Source organism: Topomyia yanbarensis, chromosome 3 (genome assembly GCF_030247195.1).
Source record: "Topomyia yanbarensis strain Yona2022 chromosome 3, ASM3024719v1, whole genome shotgun sequence".
Taxonomy (NCBI): domain Eukaryota; kingdom Metazoa; phylum Arthropoda; class Insecta; order Diptera; family Culicidae; genus Topomyia; species Topomyia yanbarensis.
Window position 1 is genome coordinate 10,627,085 of NC_080672.1, and position 24,582 is coordinate 10,651,666.

Genomic DNA, 24,582 nt, shown 5'->3' on the forward strand with positions numbered 1-24,582 from the left:
GAATGCTGCAGATTTGAAAAGAAGGAAAAGATTTTCACAAATTTAAATTCTTTCGTGTTATTTGTTAGCGCTGATAAAGGCTATTTAGTTTGCTACTAGCAAGGAGCTGCACAAACAAATCGATTTATGCAGTTAATCAACGGAGGCTGCCAAAAAGTTCGAATAAAAGCATGCGACTAGTGTACTTTGCACGTTCTATATTTTATCAATACTAGAGAGGATCAATAAAATAATTCAAATTGTAATAGCGACATGCAATTGTGGCAACACTGGCCAATTGCTGGCTGGGGGAACACGCACATTCGTTTTAGTTATGATGGTAGTAGCAGCAGAAAGGAAAGGAAAAGCAGTGCACGAAAACGAGCAAGAGAGGATAATTTAAATTCTCTTTCTTTCTTTCCACACATCGTATTTTTTATATAGCTTTCTGAAAATTATTTGTTATACACCATAAAATGTAAATTTCAGTTTAACTCTTATTACAACACAATTAATTGGTCCTGTAAAGAACCGTTTATTGTTTTATTGCGGGAGCATAATTCAGACGCACTCCCCGCGGACACGGTGAGCCACAAAGCACTATTTTGCATCCTCGAACAAACCGACCAAGTAGGCATCGTTGGCTTCTCGGGGCATCATTACGACTGAGCTTTGTAAGCGTGGCTCGATTTTGCAGTCCTGCACAATCTCACGACCCAGACGCTGGAACGATAGCCTACTCTGTTGCCCTTTAGTTGGGGCGAAATTCTAGCAGGTCGACAGTTCCTGATCGGGTTGCGATGAGTCACCAGTAGCTGGGGCACTTTTTCCGCCGTCGTCATTGCCAACTGCTTTCCTTCGGTGGACTGGCTGCTTGCTAGTGCTTGAACGAATACGAATGATGAGAAAAACCGACCGACAGATATTTATATAATCGCGCTAATATGCACTACTATCGCTTCCTCGCTCGTTCTCGTGCCGTGCATGAGCCTTTCCGTTCCGTCCGGCTTCTAATGGCCTAACCAAAGGAATATGCCGTCTTTCCCCCACCAACTGCTCTCGTCAAGCAACCCAATGCGAATAACCATAGGAACAAACATGTAGTGGACCTATATATAAACTTTTCATTATTTTATTGTTCGGTTGGTCCACCATTTTGACGGCTCTGTGCGGGATGGGCTGAAAATTTTCACTTTTCCGAGTCGTTTTCGAAAGATTTTTCAAAACACAATTTTTTGTTATTAGTGCATGTTATACATACTTCAAATTTTAATACAGCATAGAGGAACATATTTGCAACAAATTGGCCTAAAAATCAAATCATTCTGTTAGGTATGATATAAGTTATTAACGTTCAAAATCTGACGCGGCGCCGCAGCCGATATTTTGAAACGGGACCCCTATATTGAAAGCTTAAATGTATTCTACATTAAAAATAAGGAACTAAATTACGGCGAATTATTAGTAAAAGAAAAAAAATTAAAAGGATTTTATCAGAAATGTAGCAACCTCCATCTTGAGGGTTCGGATCATGCAACGGCCTAGACCTGGAACAATCTAACAGAATATGCTGGTTTCATATATGAACCAAGTCAGATTGTCCCCGGGCTGGGCCGTTGCATGATCCGGATTCTTTCCTAAAATTACATAAATTTCCACGATCATAAGGAATTGATCGTAAAAATATTGTGTGCTCTGTTCAAGCCATCAGCGGATTTGTAAAAGTTTGGTGTCGTTCCGAGAACTCCATTGGAGATGGCTAAGCATCTCTACTGGTGCGCAAACCGTACTAGCTAATGATGTGACCTCAAGAACGCATCAGAGAATCTTGGTTGACACCCAACCAGTAACGCGGGTGACGTCGTGTAAACTGTTGAATTCAAATTGCCAGTCGACTTAGCTTATTTCAATACATGTAAGAAATTATACAAAACTACTCTTCCAGGAATGGTTTCAAATTAAAAAATTAGAAATTTTGGTTAAGTACGACGAGCAAGGTTGTTTGAATCTGTCATCATTACGCCTTTTGTTTCCCCTTGCGTTAGCCGCCGATTTATCCTACTTTCCGGTTAAGATATCGACGATTAATTAAGTTTCTCAAGACATTACAAAAACAAAGAAATACAAATGATGCCAACGGGTGTTCAATATAAAATGAGAATTTCTACTGAACACATTCAGGGAACATTGCAAGTTTATGAAAATTCGTTGAGAAAAGTTGTTAACTAAAGAAGCAGTATGACTTCAAAACAAGTGGATTTTATTAGTAACCATAGCAACCCTGTTTGAATAGCTACATCGTTATACAACTGTAAACTAGACTTGCCACCCAGCTATCACGTATGGCAGATACAGCTATTCAAACAGGGTTGCTATGATTAATAATAAAATCCACTTGTTTCGAAGTCATGCTGCTTCTTTAGTTAATAACTTTTCTCAGCGAATTTTCATAAACTTGCAATGTTCCCCGAATGTGTACAGTAGAAGAATACCTTTAGAAATATATAGTGTTCTGATTAATTGATTGATGAGGTGATTTTTTAAGAATTTATGTTCAATGTTAACCGATTTTTCATACTAGTTTCCATATAAACTTTGAAATTTTTGGAGGGTCCGTAGACACAACCGATCGGTACCAAAATTTGTCTAATGTTTATTCTTCAAAAAAAACGTCAATACATATTGGAGAAGGGGCCCTGGTCAGCCATACGACGCAACTTAGTTGCGAAGCTCGCTCAACAGCGCTGGACGGCACTGACGTCCATCTTCCGGATAAATTCCGGATCCTGGTGGTCAACTGCTTCGTATCCTTGGCCCGCCAATTATTTTTGTACGCTAGGGCGCTGAGGGAGCCGAAAATATCCTCAATGGGACGGCACTGGGGAAAGTTGGTCGGGTTCCTTTCTTTCGGCACGTACGGTATTTTTTTCTGCTAAGGCACAAATCTCCGACTACGTACGGGGAACGTACCATCTATGCCTATATATTCTGATTCTGCTCATACTCCAGCGTCTTCTTGGCGTAATGGGAAGACGCCTTGTCCGGCCAGAAGACGTATCGCATCCGCATGATGCTCCTTTAAGAACGGCAGAAGAATTTTCTCAGGACACTCCTCCTGCTACACAACGATGGCCAGACCGCTTGGCTTGAACCACGGCTTTGAAAGCCCTCTGTCCGATATGGCGATGCACAGAATAACTTTTTTTCAAATTTATGCTTTAACTTATACTTTACTTTTAGTACCTGTAATTTCTTGAAATGTAACTTTCGTCGTCCAGCACGAACGACTTTCCGCGGTAGTTCTTCGTCATTCACCGGCACTGCGATTCACGATCGAGTCTTCTTCAGACAGATTATGTCCTCCATCTTGAGGGTTCGGTGAATCAAGGTATGGGAGCAGTAATATTTTCAGCCGACGTCACGCAAACTCGTTCCGTCCTTGTTTTCGAACAGCTTTTTCAACGCTTCCTTCTTCTTCTTCTTCGTCACTATCTTCGCCGGATGGCCGCTACCGGCCTTCCGCTTCACGCTCAGGGATGCCAGAATCCGGTAAACTGTACTCACGGACACGTTTTCGTCTCGAAAGTGATCTACCGTAAACTTTTTTTTTTCACGATGACCATGCGTTATGTAAAATCGAACAACATTCCTCGCGGATTGCTTGCTGTTTCGACGCCATCTTCGATTGAACTGACTGCACCCGAAAGAAAAGAAACGTGCCACCTATTTCTAGGGAGACCAGAGAGCAATTCTCTTGAAGAGAAAAAAATTACGCTCTTTACTTGAATTACAGAAAGTTATTGAAATAATTCTCATTTTCGTTGAACACCCGTTACTTCAGGTTTGAGGGATTCTATAATTCTTAGATGAGCCTTGGATCCAGTTCGGGTGCCTAAAATTAAACATTCTCGGGATCTTTGGTTGATTCTCCGTATTAGTCCGGTTCAAATCGGGTTTCTCAAATTATAAATTTTCTGGTTCGGGTCTTTAAATTTTGCAATTATTAGGTTTGGGTCGGGCTCGGATTTTACAATATTGTCATTCTCGGGTTCGGGTTTTTAAAATGTACGGCCTCGTGTCGGGTTCGGGTTTTTAAAATTTGAAAATTTCGGGCTCGGGTCGGCTTCGGGGTTTTCAATTTTCAAGCTCGTATCAAAATTTGAAATATTCAAAAAAATATAATTGTCACTCAAATCGCGTTGTAGCGATATCGTGCTCAATGCAAACGCTAGAATAAATAAGGGCAGAGGCTTTATTAATATGCTTTTAAAAATTACGCAAAACTACTGAACTTACCAACAGCTGAATATTTGATTTTGATTTAGAAACAATGCGCAATAATAATAATCACTTACATCAGAAACAATATGTCAGTAATAAGAACTTGAATGCGGCTAAATGGATTAAAAAATTTCATTGCCTGTTGAATATGTGAAAGATTTTGGTAAATAGCAGTTTTTGCACTTAAGTTGCTAAAGAAAGTTAAAGTTAAAGAATTAGCATAAACATAAGTATAAGAGATCGTCCGTGGTTACCACTCCGTTATTGACCAGAGACGATTGAAATTTCAAAATGTTCATTGGAACAACATGCTTGTGAATTACATGATTAGCCATATTTTGCATGCGTGTTCATCAATACCGACGCAGGCTACGTCTGAATGCAAATATCCTGGGAAAAGAAGGAATGTTAGTCCGATACATATCGCTGTTAGAAACCGCCGAATCCTCATATCTCCATAGCATCTCCATATGTATCACAAGAGCAGGAGATTTGTTAGTAAGAGTGCCAATAGCGTTACCATGCAATAATTGCTCTGGGCAGCCGGTTGCCGAGGATATGGGATATTAATCATTTTTCGTATTAATACGGGTGGCCAAATAAGCAACTTGAACTCCAGATAACCGACTTTGAATTGAGTATTGCTTATATTTTTATAAATCGGTAAAGCTCAATTTTCTATAACGCGACGAATTTTTTGTGGTTTCTATCGTGACGGTGTTGATTTTACCCGGCGATCTTGTGAATAAAATGCGGATTGTAACACAAGAGGTATTTGAGTGCGTCCTAATTTTTTCTTGTGTCAGGCCAGGTAATGGTTTCGTAGTAAGAAGGACTGATCGCGCCAGTGATAGGTTCTACGTTGTTTTTGGTTGGTTCAGGTATAACGCTAGGATTATTGTTCGATACTCCTTTGTTCCGCTTTACGATGCAGCAATTGCGAAGAATAGCGAAATATGCTAGGTACAATTCTAGGCGGCTTAAGGACACATCGCGTTATTCATTCGAAACGGTTTCGTACATATTTAATATTACCTAGATGTGAGTAAAGCGCTGACTGTCAATTTCGATGATATTAGAAGGCGAGCGTCCACGATGTAGGTTGCGCCGCAACAGGGGCTTTTATTAATATTAAACTGCAAAAATAATATGCAAACTGGAATGGAAAACTGAGTTATTTCCGTAGCATTAGTATAATAGATTGCCGATTCCAAGCAATCACTTCAGCGCGCGATTTATTTATTGTTATGATAACTACTGGTTATATCAAGCAAGTACTAAAGAAGGATAAAATCATGAGATAGTCGACAGTACTACAGTTCTGAGTGAAGATATCGATTCCAGTTATTTCAAACATTATTTCAACAGAAGACAAACCAGCAAAAGTAAAAGAAACAATAACGATCTGGGGTTACAACTAAACAATATCGACCATTTTGCGAAAGGGATATGAACAAATTCTTCGTGCTTATAGTACTGAGGAAAATCGATAACTGGCCTTTGATTCCTCTCTCGAATGGTCATTGACCATAGGTCAATACTCAACCTCCATACATGACTAAAATCATCACTCAACTCAGACAAGACCATACGTCCTCCCCACGCATACCTAATGCCCCGTGGATTAATCCCCTAGTTGGTCAAAGAAGTACCAAATAAACATAGAAATTAGTCTACTCAGTCCAAAGCAATGTCAGCCCGATTGGCATCACCCGGAAGATACGTCCTCCTTAACAATGCCATCAAATCAACGAGCATTTAAAATTACATGCGACAAATTGTGTGCAACTTTGAAAATGATAAAATGAAGACTACTGATTATTTGCAACAATATATGAGCGGAAAAAATAGTTGAAGAACCAAAGTGACTGGACCAATCATCGAACAAAAATAGTTGACAAGGGACGCGCGAACGATAAAAACTAACCATCGCCCTAATCCAAAGCAAACAGTTAGTGTATTTGGGCACATACTGATGGAATCAACACATATCCTATTTAGATCTGCAAAATATTTGATGGTGATGGTCGTGGTCAATTGGTGACCGTATCTGTACGACGAAGATGAATTTCGAATCTTAGGATTTCCCTCAACTACCAACGACAAGGACCGAAGATAATTCAAACTGGCCTCAGCTTGAGGAATGGGGTATGATACTTCACACGGAGAAATGTTCTGAAGAACACTGAGAGAAACTTAAATATTCACGTTATCGTAGACGCATACGATCTCAACAATGCAGCGTCACTGATTCCAATGCAGACACAGGTAACTGGACCATGCACGAATTCAATAAACAAAGAATTACACGTTGGAGATAACCAAAGGGCCAATAATGTGGAGGATGTGGGTTGAGATACCATTCTGAAGGTCAAAACCGCCTGACTAAATTGAAGCAATAATACACAAGGTGATCGGAATGAATTGAAAACAAGTATCGGGACAAGTCAAATGGGTTCAAGCAACGTCTTGAAGAACTTGATTGCAGAATTCTGACGGGTCGCTTCTGAATACAGTCGACGGAGTATGTTTAGTTCAGTAATCTGCGCTCGTTGTTTCGTCCGACAAGAACAATCGTGGATGGGCCAGATATTTGAGCAACGATCCGTTATATATCAACAAAGAGACTGATCATATACATGCGTATTCCAAAAACGCGTACGATTCCGTGAAACAAAATAAATCACGGTAGAGTGCTAGAACAGAAGTATTTATTGATGATGTGCTGTACGTTCATACTGGAAATTAAATTATCCTTCAGAAAACCCTAAATGTTGTGGTTCACCATTTTGGTACAACATCCGGAAGAGCCCAACACGTATTATGACCACCATCAGCGGATCAGAAGAGCTGAACTTGGGACATGTCCATAACTTCAATTCCACAGTCTGCGAGGAAATAAATATCCATTTCCATAGTGATTCGCTAATCGCATCAGAAAGCGCTCCGTGCAACCTGGAAAGTGCGTCAAAAAGATAGTTGAGTACTATATCTTCGCAGGGCCTAAAATTCTCATACCCATTCAATGAACGATGAGATTCACTGAATTCACCTTCGTCTTTTCGCTGCCTCCTTCGTTACTAAATTCACACAAAGCGAAACAATAAAGACAACGCCCCTTCTTCTCTCGATTCTATGGATGCGAGTAGCAGAAGTAGTGACTTTCGTTTTCCTATGACAATACGAAAATTCAATCTCGTTTTAATTTCAAATCAGTAATTTTGATTTTTATTTTAATTTTCATTAAATGAAATTATAGCAATGTGCATCATAAAATGCAACTAGAACGAGTCAAACACAGAAAATACGCACACCACTGCCCCTTCAGTCGTCCAATATCATCGCTAGCTTGTTATTCTCCCAAATCGAACAACGACAAATAAATATCGTTACTAGTCTCTTTTCGTTTGGCCAGCGCTATGTGCAAAATCGAAGAGACTAATGTCGTTCTCAATTTCGAAGCGAAAACGAATGTGTGGAGGAAATAATGAAATTGACTTTACCCGCATGCTTTGTCGTAGGCCGTTGTCTCATTTTCGGTTTCGTAATGTACTAGTGGTTTAGAAAGTAGCATCGCTCGCTCGTCATTTTCGTCGGATTTTGGTAAACGAAAAAAACATTTTTCGACTCTGTATCTTCGTCAGACGAATATTCACCCTTAGGAGTTATAATCAAACTGACATGAAAGTCTTTCGATTTCGAAAGTAATTTATTGAATCTGAGACCTACGACATTTGTGCAGCGGCTTTTCTTACGACTTTGTTCAGAGGATCGAAGATCATTTCTGTATGTTTTGCGAGTCAACTTAAATGCATCCGATGTGTCCCTGTGTCTGCGAAATCAAGCTAACATAACTTTTTGTATGTTTTTAACGACATTCAATTAGCAAGGGACTGTAAAATCAAGTATATTTTTTAATATTAAGAGCCATAGTACTCAAGGGAGAGCAAGGTGTTGAAGGAAGAAAGTTTTTAGAAAAGCGTGGAAAGGGTCATATGAGCAAGCTTAGAGTTTACCGGCGACTTAACCCTTTGTCTGCTACCGCAGGAGTCAGGATCTTTTGGCATCAGAAAAGCAAATCACCTGAGTGTCCGGCATGTCCGGACGAGCGTAAAGTAACTTGTTACTTCATGCAGTCGAATAAGTTCGGTATTACACCGAGGGGTTCCTCTAGAAGCACGCATAACTCGAAGCGAACAAACCTCGTAGTATGGTGCTTGTGGCGCTGCTATTCCATTAAAGACGGTTCTGGTTTTATAAACTCGTTTATTGGTATACGGTGTGTCGGCGAGTTATAAAAATCCTGCCGAATATATCATATTAATCATAATTCAATGAAACAAAATGGCGACTTACATTTAATGCCTTTTAAGTGGACGAGCAGTAGCGCTGGTCGATGAAAAGATAATCTGGCTGTTTTCTAGATATAATGATATCTATAGTTTCATGTACATTAATATGATTGAATTCATTATCTCATACGTCAACGGGCGGCTAATATTGCTAGTATTCCTCCAGCAAAATTGAGTTCAGTGGTTTTCACTTTTAGGTTAACTAGATTAGGAATAATTTTAAGTAATATGCTGCCGTTCTACGCATAACATAGGAAATCCCATAGAAGATGGGACAAATATGCTTATAACGGCAGTATGTAGAAATAAAGTTAAGCATTTTCATCTTTACCAACACCTGTCCCTAGTTGTAAGTTGTAATCTTGGATAAACGTAGAATTAAGTATAGACTAAGATGATTAGGATTAAACAATTAAAAGTGGTTAACTATCTCGCACTAAACTTCAGGCCTTTCAGTGACAATGCGTTAGACTGTCATGTTGGTGTCATGTCGGCAGGTGTCGTGTTGAGATCTTGTTTAGTAAAGGGCGCGCGCGAACTTGATCGCTCACAGTGCTAAAGAGAGTTTTGTTGTATCCACGACTTCATCGAAGTCACTTGGAGATTGTCGGAAAATACCCATGAAAACTAGTAGCCAAACCGTCTTCGTAGGGGTCCCAGTTCCCAGATTTGGGATTACGTACTTATGATCAGATAAGGACGGTTCGAGCTAGTTTAGTACGCCAGTTTGCCAACTTATGCGTAATACCGCCAGAGCAGAGAGTTACATCTAACACCTCTTCTCTGCCAGCTTGTGCAAATTTTGGGCAATTTCCAAAAAGTATAAGTATATTTGTGCTACTTAAGTATTCCATCAATTCGATGCCTCTCAAGTTGAGATCTGAGCTGCTCCAAATTATGGGGTGGGCATTTGCATCACTGCCGATTATGAGAGGAAACCCATTTCTGCCACAGTACGATACAACCCTTTTGAAATCATCAGACGGTGATGGCAAATATGCTGAAAAATCAACGTATTTCCTGTTAATGTTATCAACAGTTATATTGACCCCTACGGCACATATATCGCGAGTGGTGAGGTCGGATATAAGGCATGCGCCAATAGCACTATTCGCAAGTATATATACACGAGGCATTTCAAGTGGATTTATCATGCCATTTTTGTTGAAAGCTACGAAGGCGGGGTTAGGTAACCTTCTAACGTAGAAGTTTCCTTCACATGGAAGTACGGTTCTTGAACCAAAGCTATGGAAGCTTTTCCTTTCTGCACAAGGCGGGCTTGATTCAGATGCGTAGCCAGAGGGGGAAGCCCGCCCCGGAAATTTTTCAAAAATTAATTTAAAAAACGTGTTTTTTTGCGACCTTTAACAAAATTTGTAGTTCATTTGGTTTAAACAAATTCCTGAGAAAAAGTTGGAGAAGGCTATTTCCAACCATCTATCACGAAATTCAGTGTCATTTATGCTTTTGTTGGAGCTAGTGCGAAGCGAACGACAAAAATAATTACTTTTATATTGTGTGCCTTGCCTGAAGAACAAAAGAAAATGTTTAGTAGTGAGTAGTGAGTGAGTAGCAGAAGCAAGAAGTGGTGCTCCGGCCAAATACGGTGATTATAGAAGTATTGATGACTCGTATAGGACCGAGCATTTATAATGTGAAACATTTCCTAAAGATGTAAAGGGAGGTTAAACTTTCGGAAACCGCTTTTATCTAGTTCTACCATGTCAGGCATTCAGCGCTCGTAGCGCTCAGCAAATTAGCCCAGATGACACCATCCTTTTCCAAAACGTATGGTTGTGTGTGGCAGTGCTATAATTAAGATCCTCTTATTTATGAAGGATGCAAAAATGATTGTTTTGCTACAATATCAGACACCACTTACTTGTAGATTCATGTTACATTTGGAAGAAATGGAATCCATTCCGAAGGGGGCGTGTAGGAACTATTTCCCGGTATTTCAAATACCTGTCTACTCTGCTTAAAAACCGCTGAATATAAACAATTGTAAAATTTGTCGCAGCTGCTCAAGTAATCTTGACAATGGCAAAAGCTGCGTCAAGTACCTCAAAATCTACAACCAGCACCGTCATTGAGGAAGTTCACACTCGTGAGGGTGGGAAGCAAGGAAGAAATCACATATTTGCGAACATAAAGGCAGCAACTACGATGATGACACGGAAATGTGCAAGCCGGACAACCACTAGAACTAGTTTTAATTTTTTTATTATTTACATAATGAAAATATATAAAGGACTCACAATTCCGTTTGTTATTTAAATGATAAGTTTTAGAATTGCACATAATCTTGAATTTCTGTATTAGGTCAGTGAAAACTGTGTACTCTGTACTTTCACCTTTTTTATATTGTAACGACATATAATTAGCAAGGGACTGGAAGGTGAAGTATTATTCAAATATTAAGAGCCATAGTACTCAAGGGAGAGCAAGGATTGGAAGTAAGAAAGTTTAGAAAAGCGTGGAGTAGGGTCAATGAACAAGCTTAGAGTTTCCCGGTTACTTAGCTTTTTGTCTTCTTTCAGCGCATGAGTCAGGATCTTTTGGCATTAAATGCGAATCACCTGAGTCTGCGGCATGTCCGGACAAGCGCAAAGTTAATTTAATGACTTATGCTGTCGGAGCCGACTAACGCTACTCCACGCTTTTCTAAACTTTCTTACTTCAAATCCTTGCTCTCCCGTGAGTACTATGGCTCTTAATATTTGGAAAATACTTCACCTTCCAGTCCCTTGCTAATTATATGTCGTTACAATATAAAAAAGGAAAAAGATTGACTCACTATAAGTCGTTAATAAAAAAGGAAAAAAGAAAAAAAAACTGTACTTTCAGTATAAACACCAGGCATCACATTCAAGCGTGCTACAAAAAAATTTCATTGAGAACAATACGGTATAGAAGACTTTGCTAATATGAAGAATCCTACACAGTAGCAATAGAACTAAAGGTAATGATTTTGGTTTTCTCTTTCAATCGGATACCAATTGCTGCTGAATCACTTATTAATCATTCAAAGAATTGATAGAAAATGTTTAATTTCAATTTTTGCTCTTGGGTTAGGTTCACACGATACACTTAATGTTGCAACCAACAGCAGCATTTTAGTCGTTTTGTATGGTTTCTTATTGATGTCGATGTAAGTTCGAAAAGGATGTGACAATACAGAGCGAACAGACATCACTAGGCACTCACGAAGAGCAACTAAAATGTTGTGACTGGTTGAATCTATTAGACAATAAGTTGGGATAAATGCTTCAATTGCATGTCTTCAGTATGTGACAGTCTTTCGTTTTGTTTTTTGCTCGTCATGAAATAAAATGAGAGAGATAATCTTAAATCAGAGAAAAAAAGAATCAACCAATCGAAATCGGTTCAAGAGCACCTCTTCCGGATAATTCTATAGTTTCTAGTTATTTTGGTGGTGTCATCAATGCTACATTTAACAAATTTTACGTAAATTAAAAGCTTTCAGTATCAGTGCTAAGTGATTTTCTTTCGATTAGTGAACAATTTCCGAGCAGTTTCCCTCAGTAGATTAAATTCTGAGTTGTTTCCATTAGTAGATTAAATCATTGAAATATATTTTGCATTGTTCTAAAACCCATGAATACGGAAATAAAACCACAGACTAACAGACAACAGGGAATTCCCTCAAAAACATCGATCCGACAATTTCCCCAGCACACTAGCGCCACCTGTTATTCACAGTCCCAAACACTCATTTACTGGTGGGTTACTCCTCAGGTTTGGGAACAATTTTTCACTAGTGGTCTATCCCCCATATGCTTGTTCATATGTCAGTGGCGCCATAATTTCAAATGTGGCCACAGTCCCAACTACAAATATATTTAAAATGACCGTTAAAGCGGGCGAAGCTTTGTTTTTGAGTGTTATGTCTGTTAGTCTGTGATGAAACCTTCAAATGTTCACATATAAAATTTGCTTAATCTAGCACGTCAAGGCAAGATCGCTGGAAGTCAATGGAGTTAAGGTTTTTATTCTTGTTTTGTAGTTAAATCAGTAGTTTTTTGCACACACTTTACATTTTGACTTTAATCATAATTTCAGGGATCCAGGAATTTTTCCGAACTAGAAAAATCAGTCTGCGATATTTTAATTCGTTAGTCCAATGATAAAAAGTATCAATTTTATAAAAAAAACTACTGTGTGAAAAACTCTACTTAAATAGAAAAATAGTTATTCTCAGTTGTCTGATAATATTGTCGAAGATATTCTTTAAGGTTAAACAGAGAATGGGCAAAAATTGAAAACGAAAAAAGCAGTTTTTCCACATCGTGTGTTAGATCTTTATAGAAATCAATCATCAGTACTGTAACAACATTCTACATAAGCTGATTGATTCTTATGAAGTTCTAACATACGGTGTGGAAAAAACTTCTTTTTTCGTTTTCGATTTTTGCCCATTCTCTGTCCAACCTTAACCCATTCCCCACAGGAGTCAAACGAAAAAAAACATGGGTTTTCTCAGGATTTTTATGATTATTATAGTATCATTTAAATTGAAAATTTCATAAAGTTGAGTTAACGCAAACTTCGCGTGAAGTCACAGAGCTAGTAATAGTAGCGAGACGCCTGATTATGAAAATAGCAGTTGAACTTATTTTCCTCAGCTACAAATCGACTGTTTGATTAGAAGATTTTAAGCAAATTTCGACATTCACTTTGTTCGAACATTCTTTGCAACGGTAAACTCGGATTTCGCACTGATATATTCCTATCCATATCCTTGACGTTGGTTGGATCTGGTGCTCTTAAAAGTTTTTATACATTTATTCATTCGGTTTTGCCAGTTGGTATAAAGTAGCATTCAGTCATACATCGAAAAAAGATAGGTGTTCACATTTTTGCAGTGCTATCACCTGACTCGTCTTTCAATTTCAAGGCTCTAGGACCGTGCATAAAGAAACACTCTTGAAAAATTCCCATTCTAAGGAAGTGGAACAGAAATATTCAGTCGCCACGGGTATCACGCCCAGATAAACTCAGCATTGTGATATTCTATCTAAAGCAAGCAAATGACATAACCAATAATTTTACAAAGGGCTACCATGTCTACATTCCCACCCACAAAGTAGAGATCGATGTCGTTATAACCGATTAGTTTTATGTGTTATTTAAAAGCAGCTTTTGGAAAAATATGCGACTGTATTACTGCATCATTTACTGCTATTGTGAGTTGAAAATGCTGTTTACTAACTAGAAGTTTTCAAATAAATTTTTGAATGGCTATTAACCGCTATGTGTCCGAGATTTCAATTAATGAAATTCTAATGTTTTATCCATGGCTGCAAATTGAAACTTTGTGACAACTTAGAACTTCACTAAGTCAAGCTTTTGGGTTAATAATATTGTTGATATAATAAGAAGGAGTGAGGAGGGGCTCCTAATTTTTTTTACTACGTAACAGACCGATGAGGGCACCGGGTACCCACAAAAATTAAATGTCAATAGCTAAGGTAATTTCCAATCGGTTGTGAAACTTCTGGGTGTTTTGGATTCAAAAACTAATCCACTTTTAGACTCGGTTAAAATGGTTAAAATTCCTGCAGAATATTCACAACGACATAGATGACGATCTTAAATATATTTAACGTGGGTCTTATGTACTGAAAAATAACATAAAAAGATTTGATTGAAAATTTATGATTGTAAACACTGTTGTGTGTTGCTAGTCTCGGGCAAGCCTTATATGATGTCTCATAGCAATCTACAATAATAGTGTTTGTGGTACTAGATCTCAATGTCGAATACCAATTTCCACTAAATTCTACCTTCAATTTCAAAGCCTGCTCTAATCATTCATTCACTTTCAAGTTGACAGGATTTTCACACGAATAATAATCGAACGCATTCATTTCAAATACAATACATTTTCATTCACCAATCAATGCATTTAAACCGCTTGCTACATAGGGCCCGGTAGGGCTCAGAAGTCGGTGTGTTTTGTTAGTTGCAACTCAGAACCAGCATGAAAAGGCATTCAATTTGCAAATGAAATTGAAAATTAATCGAAAATAATTGAATGACTGCGTGGCACTATATAAACGAACGCAATCACAAATAGTATTTAGTGGCATGACAATTTCGATCGCAGCAGGACAGTGGCACTGTCCCCAAGTTTGTTTCCCCCGCAAAGCTGTTAACATCTCACAGCTGTGATGAAGGCACATCTGGTGCAAATTGAAACCATTTTTTAGCAAAAATATGACGCTGATACCGTTCACTGGTACAGCTCGTGCCGTAAATATAGCATAAGAAAATAACGAATCCCCGCAACCCCTCAATGTTGGTTTGTCAACAATTTCGTCGATGGTGACTTGATTGCTGTGGCGTGTGCCGTTTCTTGGATAATGGCGCCATGAAATAATAGGTCACTATGATTGACTGTTAATCGGGAAATGATTTCCATTGTTGATTTTTACCCGGATATTAAAATACGCAAATGAAACGTCTTGAATTTAAGGCTTGTACGAGTGTTCAAATTGTCAGAAATTTATCAGATAGAAATTTTATCGCTAGAAAAAGCAGCATTTTAATTAAATGTCAGTTAAACGCAAGATTAAACGGAAAAAACCATTGCTTTAAATATCTATATATTTAAGCTATTCAATGAAAGCCGCAATTGTGTACGTTTTTGTGCTTACTGCAAATTATTTCACAATAAACTAGTTGGATAGTCGGCTACATCAGTAATGGGAAAACTTTTTTCATTTTTTTGTCCTCTTTAGGTTCCATTTATTCATTTATTAGGTATTGTATAACAAACAAACAACAGCATTCCAGTGTATGTAATGCGGTTCCCGACATATAATGATTACATCCCTCTATACATACTATTCATGCAACATTTATTGTCATAGTACGTAACGGTTTGGCTACTATTCAAGCCAACGTGGGTACATTAACAACACTCATATGCGGCTTGAACAAAAAAATGTTTGCACAAAAGCCATGGCACGCTATGAATAATAAAAATTTCAAGTCAGTAGTCGACAGAACGAGAAGAATCGGTTCTTATGCATCAAACCACCATTTGTCATGTGTCGGGTTTCATTACTAGCGCCGGTAGATGAGCGAAATGGGAACTGATGGAAACCAAGAGTTTTTTTTTTCGTAGGATATATTCACAACATCCGGTATCTAGCAATAACCACACTTCACACTGGTTTGCCCAATTTCCCGTAGGAGCGAAACCGTAAGCTTGATTTATGGTTGTGAGATTTGTTTTATCCGGTGCTGATTGTGATTGTATCATCACATTGGAGAAATGTTTCGCACCCTCTGAGAACACTTTGGGTGGTTTTTGTGTTTTTCCTACCGAGACCTACATGTAGGTATAAAGACAAGCAAAACTGTTCCAAAGGTCACCCTGTTGAGTGCTGACTGCTGAGCCGGTTCACTTTTTGTTATATCTACGAAAAAAAATGCAAGAATCGTTGCCATTTGTCAAACATTTCACGTGCACCATCTTAATAGCCATTCGTAAGATCCTAGTAGTCTATGTGTTCGCTGGCATCAACAGTGTTTCATTCAATGATGCATTGTAATGGTTCTAACAGAATGGGCCTTTTTGTTACAGTGTGGCATTCTTCCACATGGGAAAACCGTGTCAGATCGCCAAATGAATAAATGATGTTGAACCCTTCGAGAGTTTGTAACTAGATTTATATTTTCGGGATTATATGTTTGGAAAGCAGCGGGTTCCAAATATTGTTTGCTTCACAAAATCAACATTGCACATGTTTATTTAGGAATGTTTGTTCGAAAAATCTAAAACAGCATTTTGCTCCCTTTAACAAAATATAATAATACACGAATTTAATGGAATTGGTCTTCTAGCAAGTCTGTCAGATGGGTCAGATTAAAATTAATATTCAGTGAAAAATAGCTTCTGTTGTAGAGATTTATTTTTATTTTAATATATTATGTGTTCATGCATACTGCTACAACTGGTACACTGAACTAGCCATGTCCTTTATTATGCATCGTGCGAAGTAGGCCGTTTTTCCACTGTTTTATTTGTAGCTATACAATTGTTTACATTACACGACTGTGCATCTCACTGCTTAGAAATAACTTTTTAGTGTTTTTTGTGATTCTAAGTAATTACTGTTCAGTTTAATAAACTTTTAAGTATCTTATGAAACAATGAAGTTGTAGTGAAAAATGTACCGTAGAAACAATCAACAAGTGCATTTGGAGCATTGGCGATGAAACGTTTTTCTATATTCATCCGAAAATGAACGAAGTTATTGCTGAATTGGGTCTCGTAACGTCTAGGAAGTGGAATACGCTCCTAGGAAACAGAATGTGACGGAAATGGGTTATTGGCGATCGTTGCTGGATGTATGTTGACAATTTTTGGTATTACATCAAAAAAGTGTCCAATTCCTTTCTTGTGCAGTAAACCGTCTAACTTTCCATGGTTTTCTCTGTGGATGGCTACGCTTCCCATAAAATAATGGAGACCTTTGGTAGGAGTTGGGTATTTATCCAAACACCACTCATATTACGCCGCCGACGGATGTTGTCGTTTTCAAACTGAACAATATGCTTTCGTCTCTTATCTAATACAAGGGTAGGGGACGGCGGGGAGTTGTGAACATAGTTTTGTTTTCGAGGTATAACTATCATAAACATTGGTCGATTTGCAATATTTGAGCTGGTATTTGTAAACGACTCCTGAGTACATCCACAGGCAGAAGCAATTTAAAATAATCAATATCTTGTTATCGCATATCGGCATTTTTTAGTTTGGTGGGTAGTTGTGAACCATCACAAAAAATAGGAGAAATGGAATATTGCTGCGGTTTATTTTTATTGGGGCTAGAGATGAAAAATTTTAAGATATTCTTAAGGTGAAGATATGTGGAAGCCAGGAAAGCACGCTTGTTGCTAGGCACCGACTCGCTTGTTTACATTGAGAAAAAATGGAACACGAAGTGAAAATTTAAACGCATTAATGAGAGTTTTCGGACAATTTCCTTCGGTCTTCTGCACAGCGGCAGAAAATTTGAAGTTTTGTAAGTTTCGCGGGTGTTTTTGAAGTGGTGTGTGATTAAGGTGCATTTGAAAAAGTGCAATGAAAATGAGAAGAAGAAAATTAAGAGTGTTTCTAAAAGAAACCCCAAGTGAAAAGGGGTGATATTTTCACACAAAATAAGAACTACAGATAGCATTCCGTCAAAAGCTCTGGTTGATTGTATAGGAAAATGTTCTAGTTTCCTCAAGTAGTAGTTTCGTGGCACACCGGCAAGGTTAGTGTGTTGAAAAACGTATTTTTATATTTGCTCATGTTATATACATGGTTAGGCAAAGGAGAGGGGTGTGTGTGGCGTAGCAGCTATGTTGTGGCTCGCTTGTATAATGTCATTAAACTAAAGATGAGTCAGAAAAGTGATCTAATTCGTAATGCATAGGTGACAATAATACATAATTATGTTCAATTTCTCGTCCGTAATGCCAGCGTAACGCTTTTATTAGAAATATTTGTTTTTGTTTTGTGCACTTTAGTCACGGTTTAGGCCATGTCATTACTAAATCGATTTGTTGTACTTGAACTAGTACACAACTTTATGAACATTATTCATAAAACCAAAGGTTAATTCATGATGTAATTCATAGATTTAAGAATGTCAGTTCACAAAATAAAAATACTTTCTTGTGAGTAATTTCACGAAAAACTGAATTTTATTCAGAAACCGATTCTATCATTGTGATCTAATTCATGATTCCCAATATATTTGTCACGATCCAATATCCGTGCTCGAAAAATCAAAATATGATTCATGTATTTGTGAACTGGTTCATAATTCCTAGTATAAAAATCACGACTTATCATTCCTGGCCATTAAATAGTTCACAAAATCATGAAATATTATTCATGGATTCGAAAACAAGTTCATGAAATTTTCACAACATTTCACAAAATTTGCAGTATTATTCATAGAATCATTTTCATTCCGTGCAAAGTCAAATATCCGGCTGCTAGTGAACGGTAAGAGACACGAACAGCAGATATAAGAAATCTATTAGGACCTAGAACATTATTATTCATTTGATGAGGCTCAGTGAGATGTCTGGACCGAAAAAGACAACTGCGCTGAGCACCAAGAATACATTAAAGAGCCACAAATCGTGTTCGTAATATAGTCCACAGATCAAGATACCGCGAATCAGTCTCACTTTTATGTTCCTGTTCATTTTGTCGTGTTACCTCGAGTAACAAAACCGATAATAACCGAAAAATAACAGATCACGGTAAGGCGAAGAGAAATTACGAATAAAACTGCTGATATCATGGACAGGAGTCACATCACTCCACTTGTTAAATTCGAAAGAATGCTCTAGAACAAAATATCATGATAACGTGCAAATAAATTACGAAAATCGTAACTAAGATCCTAAAATCAAGAACATAAATCACTCAGACAAAAATATCAAAAATTGAGGCTGAAATCATGACTATGATTGACATTACTCGTGATTAAAATTTTAAAAATTGTGGCTAAGATCCTGAAATCATGAACATAAATCACGTTACTCTGATAGAAAATCCCAATAATAACTCATGAATAAAATACAAAGGTAACTTGATGAGAAATCACAATAATCGCGCCTAAGCTCCTGCAATAATGAGCATCGTTTAGCTGTCGGCTGTGTATTACCAAAGTATGAACAAGGATCCTATCCTAACAAAAACTTCAGGGAACAACCACAGTAACCCAATCAAACATTTGAATGTAACACCATGTATATATTCGACGCGAACTAGTTTTTTGAAAACACAAAGAGTTCAGGAACTTGGTCACTATTTTCGTAAATCGTTCAGTTCAGAAAATCGTGACCGTTTTTCATGAATTTATCAACGCATCAATTTCCGTGTATCAATGGAGACATCTCCATTCCGATACATAACAATTGAATTCTATAGGGTTTACATTATCGACGTTGATCTGCATTTCACTCAGGGACCAGAGATTTTTCAATATTGACTATATCCTCTTGGAGCACATCTAAATCGAGTCCCGAAGCAATTGAGCGAGGATTTTCAGATCATCAGCGTATATCAGTTTTCCAGACTTGATGCGGGTGCAAAGATCGTTGATGAATAATATAAAGATAAATGGCCCTATGTGGCTTCCTTGAGTGATACCGATTGGCGTTTCAAATATGCTTGAGCATGTACTGCCGATTCTAACAAAAGCGGATCGTTCAGAAAGGTAAAAATGTAGCCATCTTGTTACCCACGGAGGAAAGCCTAGTCGCTGCAACCGCAATGTTGTGCGGCACCTTGTCGAATGCTTTAGCGAAATCAAAACGTGCTGACGCTCCTCGATGGCTGGAACAAGAAAACTTGTGTAGCGTTTCTTTACAAATCAGTTCTGATGTGGAGCATTATAAACAAACTTTTCCAGAATTTTAACCAGACAATTCAGAAGAGAGGTCTCTCTATAGTTTTCAATATTTCGAATATTTCCTGTCTTATGGATAGGAACTATAGCAGTTTCCACCACGGAAACTTATAATCTACTTTTTAGTGGTACGTGTTTTAGGAATATTGCAGCGAAGAATTCCATATATGGCCTCGTAGATCGTCAAAACTTCCTGATCTAAAGCGTTCCCGTCCAGCATATCACGCCAATTGACTGCACCAATGGCCGATGAGACGTCATCGAGGTTGTATCGAGTAAATTCAAAGTTGAGGTCGTTATTAGTTGTATCAGAATCGTCGCCGTCGTCAAATCTTAAAACGAAGGGCTCATGGGTAGGGTCTACCTTGAGTATAAATGTCGGAGGCTCGATTAGTTCGAACACGTTCGTGTCGTCGACGAAGGCTAGATCGAGTGTCCGTCCGTTCACGTTGCTAAGAGAGCAGATTTGATATAAACCATCGGAGACCAATGTTTCTGCGATGGCCGCCTTTTGCTCTGGTGACGCTTTTTTTGGAATGTATCACTTAAGAACACCATCGAAAGACCTCCGGAGCTGAGGAAGGTTGTAATGACCAACAACAAGCACATTGTCACGTCTGCTGGCTTTGTCAGAAATGTTCTGAACCGCAGAGAAGGGAACGTTATACAAGTCAGGATCACTGTTCGGTGTCGGATAAATGCAGCAAATAAATTACGACCGACCTGGTAGGGAAACGCGTACGACAACCTGTTCCAAACACGCAATGCTTAGCAACCGACATCTGTGCTCATCGTTAAGACAAGTAGATAAGGAACTGCGGAGTGTCTGCGGATGTCCTCAAGGTGGTGTGCTGTCACCACTTATATAAGTCCTTGTCGCCGATGGCTTGTTGAGGAAACTATATGAGCTTGCGTTTTCGATATATGGTTTCATCGATGTTTATCATGTAATGATCACCATTATTTGCATTATCACACTTTTTGACATGATTCAACAAGCCTCATTCACTTGGTAGATACTGTACCGTATTCCAAGCAATAATCTTTGAGATTCTGTGTGGCTTACTACCGGCGCTTCAATAGGTATTTTGTGGCAAAAGGTTCAGACATTTTTAGTTCAGTCGCAGCAAGATTTTTCTTTATCGCAATAAGCGGCGTAGAAGGCTGGTAGAAGAATTACGATCGCAACGATAAAATAACGAAATAGTTCGTCATAAACTCGGAGTTTAATATATAATTGCGTAGCCAAGTTTCGGTGAGAACAATAATGTCGTGATCGCAGGAGGTAAGGACAAACAAAAAGTTCTAAGTTTTTGTTCTCATACCACGGACGTTCTGGTAGTAGGCGGACAGGAAATCTTCAGAGGTCAAGTTGGTGGTATGAATGGTTCGATGGGAATCGGAGTTTACTTGGATGTTAGCGGCATCTTCACAGTGATCAGGGGTAGAATTGGGGTGACCGTCTCGTCATGTATCCTATTGAAGTGGTAAGGAAAATAACGACACATAATAATTAAAACAGAGCATTCCCGGAACGATGATGAACGATTTAGAATTTTTACTTAAACAGTGAGCGGATATATCAACACCCCCGAGGGGATATTGAGATAACTGAACGACAACACCCTCGAAGAGATATTGTCATTCAAATACGGCTTAAACTACAGCTCTTTACCACCCTGGGTTAGCGACAACATCACATCCTTGAGTTTTAGCTCCCTGTACATAGGTTCATCTTGGTATGCTGCTACTATGATTGAACCAAAAATTCGGATACGTAAATGCATAACTACAGGGCAGTTTCATATCAAATGATATGATGTTCCGTAATCGCATTCACAAATATCACATGAATAATACTCAGCACGCTAAATAGTAGCCATGTGATAATTGAGTTTGCAATATGCAGTCAGTGTCCCGACTAGAATACTGCATTTGTGGTTGGAAAAATGCAACAAATTCTTTGACATTTTTGGACTCACATCCTGTAGAAAAAATTTTGTTTGAACGCAAGTTTGCAAGCTACGCCAATGGTTTGCATGTTCGGATGCAGCCCAAGAGTAAATCTTGTACTTTTTCCAATTTATCGACAGTGGTTGAACTGATTATGAACCAACGTAGTCAGTCGCAGCGCCAGCTCTAGATCGTTTCCAGTAATACCGGAATGACTGAATACGTATAGAAGGTAGATAGCATTTGAAATGCTCAGTTCTTCGATTTGAGTTCGACATGCGATGACTTATTTCGATCTTGAATCTGCCGAACTAAGTACTTTCCAGCAAGCAATCACTATTCCAGTGCAACATTTCACAGCAAGCTGAGCAACCGCCTTCAACCATAAAAGAAGGCATCGTTTTTTCCGCAAAGTCGCTCTGGTCAAAATTTCAGCGAATTGCAAGGAATAAACGACCCGAGGGACAGTACCGATAACTGGGTTAGAAAGGCGGAGGATCAAGAAATTTCTGCACTCGGTAAGTATTGTTTTGTTATGCGGAAAAACCTAGTCCACCGGCAGTAGAACCAAAGCTGGTTACTCCCGTAGAAATGCCTGCACCTGAAGTTTTGAGCTCGGTAGCTACGGAAATTCTGACTAACTGACTTAGCTCCTGAAGAACAACAAGCTGCAAGAGAAAATGGAGAAACAGCTTCCTCCGCTGATGATGCAGAGGCATTCATGTAAGTTGAAATCTGGAGAAAATTTTGATTAGGACTTAAGTAACATTGAGAGCCACTCTTTGTTTACTTTCTCTTATTATGACGTCACTATAACACTGCACTAATTTTCCAGTACATAGCCGATGGTTTTTACTACAATATTAGGCAAAGAGTTGAGTACTAAATATTGAAACGACCGACTAATAAACAGAAGAGAAAGACCCCAAAGAGAATCTCATTGTTGCTTACGTCCTATTCTAAATTTTCTCCCGAAATATTTAGTATCAGCTTTAAAATTATCCATGACTAATCTTTTAGCCCGGCGGATGCAAGTTTGCTAATGAAAGATGTTCGCTAAGGTCTAGTGGAATCAAAGCTGGATCTGGAGGTGCAGCGGAAGGGTTCTTCTTAGCCGGTTGGTTGATTAAAACTTTCGAAGCTTTGCACATGAAGCCGGAATTACTTCAAGGAGTCTATGCGATGGGTTTCAACGCCCCTTCCAAGATTCAGGAGATGGCTCTACCTACTCGGTTGGCCGGTCCGCCACGGAATATAATCGCCCAGACCCAGTGCTGGCAATGCTCAGTTTAGTCCATCAATTAAAAAACTATCTGCAGGTGGTTTGCATTTCCCCACGTATGAGCTTGTAATTCAGAAGGGGGAAGTAGCTGCCAAAATACCAAAGTTTTGTCCGGAAATCAAACTTCCTTACGCCGTTCGCGAGGAGATCGTCAAAGGGGCAAAGCTGACTAATCATATCATCGGAACACCCGGCAAGTTAATGGACCGGGGTATAAAGTTCAGGACGTACGACCTAGAAGTTTTCCCTTTTTGTACTGGACGAGGCGGGTGTTTTGGTCGCTGTTCTTCTTGGCCACGTACGAGCGTGAGGTGATGGAGTTCGCCGAGTACATCGTACCCAATCCGATCGTCATTCGGCTGGCGCGGGAGCAAGAATCACTCGATAACATCAAACAGTACTACGTCAAGTGCCGCAACCAGGACGAGATATTGTGTGATTACCGTCGGACAAGCGATCATTTTCTGTTATATGATGTATAGGACAGTTGTAAACTCCAAGTAAACTTATTTTCAAAACTGTTAATCGATCGAAACAGGTACGCAAAACGGCCGGTTGGTTGACCGGCAGGATGTCCCAGGATGGTCACTCGGTAGCGGTACTGACCGGTGATCTAACGGTGGAACAACGGTTGGACGCTCTGGATCTATTCCGAAATGGACTAGGGAAGGTACAGATTATAACGAACGTTTCGTCCAGGGGTAAGTTCCGCCACTTGATTCTGGTTACAACACTAGGTTACAGAGAGATTCTTTCGCCATAGGTATCGACGTCGAACAGGTGACCATTGTCGTCAACTTCGACCTGCCGATGGATCAGCAGGGACGAGCCGATTGCGAAATGTATCTACATCGAATATGACGTACCGGTAGATTTGGTAAGTGTGACTCATTCTTGTTATCCTATAGATTGTATTTCTTTCCGCTTCTTTAACAGAACGGAATCACCATCAACCTAGTGGACGGTGATCGAAGCATAATGATTTGCAGATCAATCGAAAAACATTCCCGGGAAAAGATTCAGTAGCTAGTCGCGGAGATCTCGGACGAAATTGAAAAAATCGGATCGTAAAGTGTTTTCGACCAGCTACTGGTTAACGGCGTACGAGCTTTTTTGGGTCATACTTGTTTCGATTCTGAATTTATAATTTTATTTAGCTCTACCCAGTTCTATCCCAACATTTGAAAAGGACCTAACTGCAAAATGTAGCAAATTGAATTTTCGTGTTTTCCATCAACAAATATCTACCCGAGCACGTACACAACGCATTAGTTGATTATGAAGA

The 24,582-nt window shown here is 38.9% G+C and overlaps 1 protein-coding gene and 1 pseudogene across 1 annotated transcript in view; one reads left to right on the forward strand and one right to left on the reverse strand.

Annotated features, from left to right (window-relative positions):
- Positions 1-24,582, reverse strand: part of LOC131693607 (sex peptide receptor) — a 273,633-nt gene that overhangs the window by 96,781 nt on the left and 152,270 nt on the right. The window lies entirely within an intron of this gene.
- Positions 22,696-24,368, forward strand: LOC131689423 (DEAD-box helicase Dbp80-like; annotated as a pseudogene).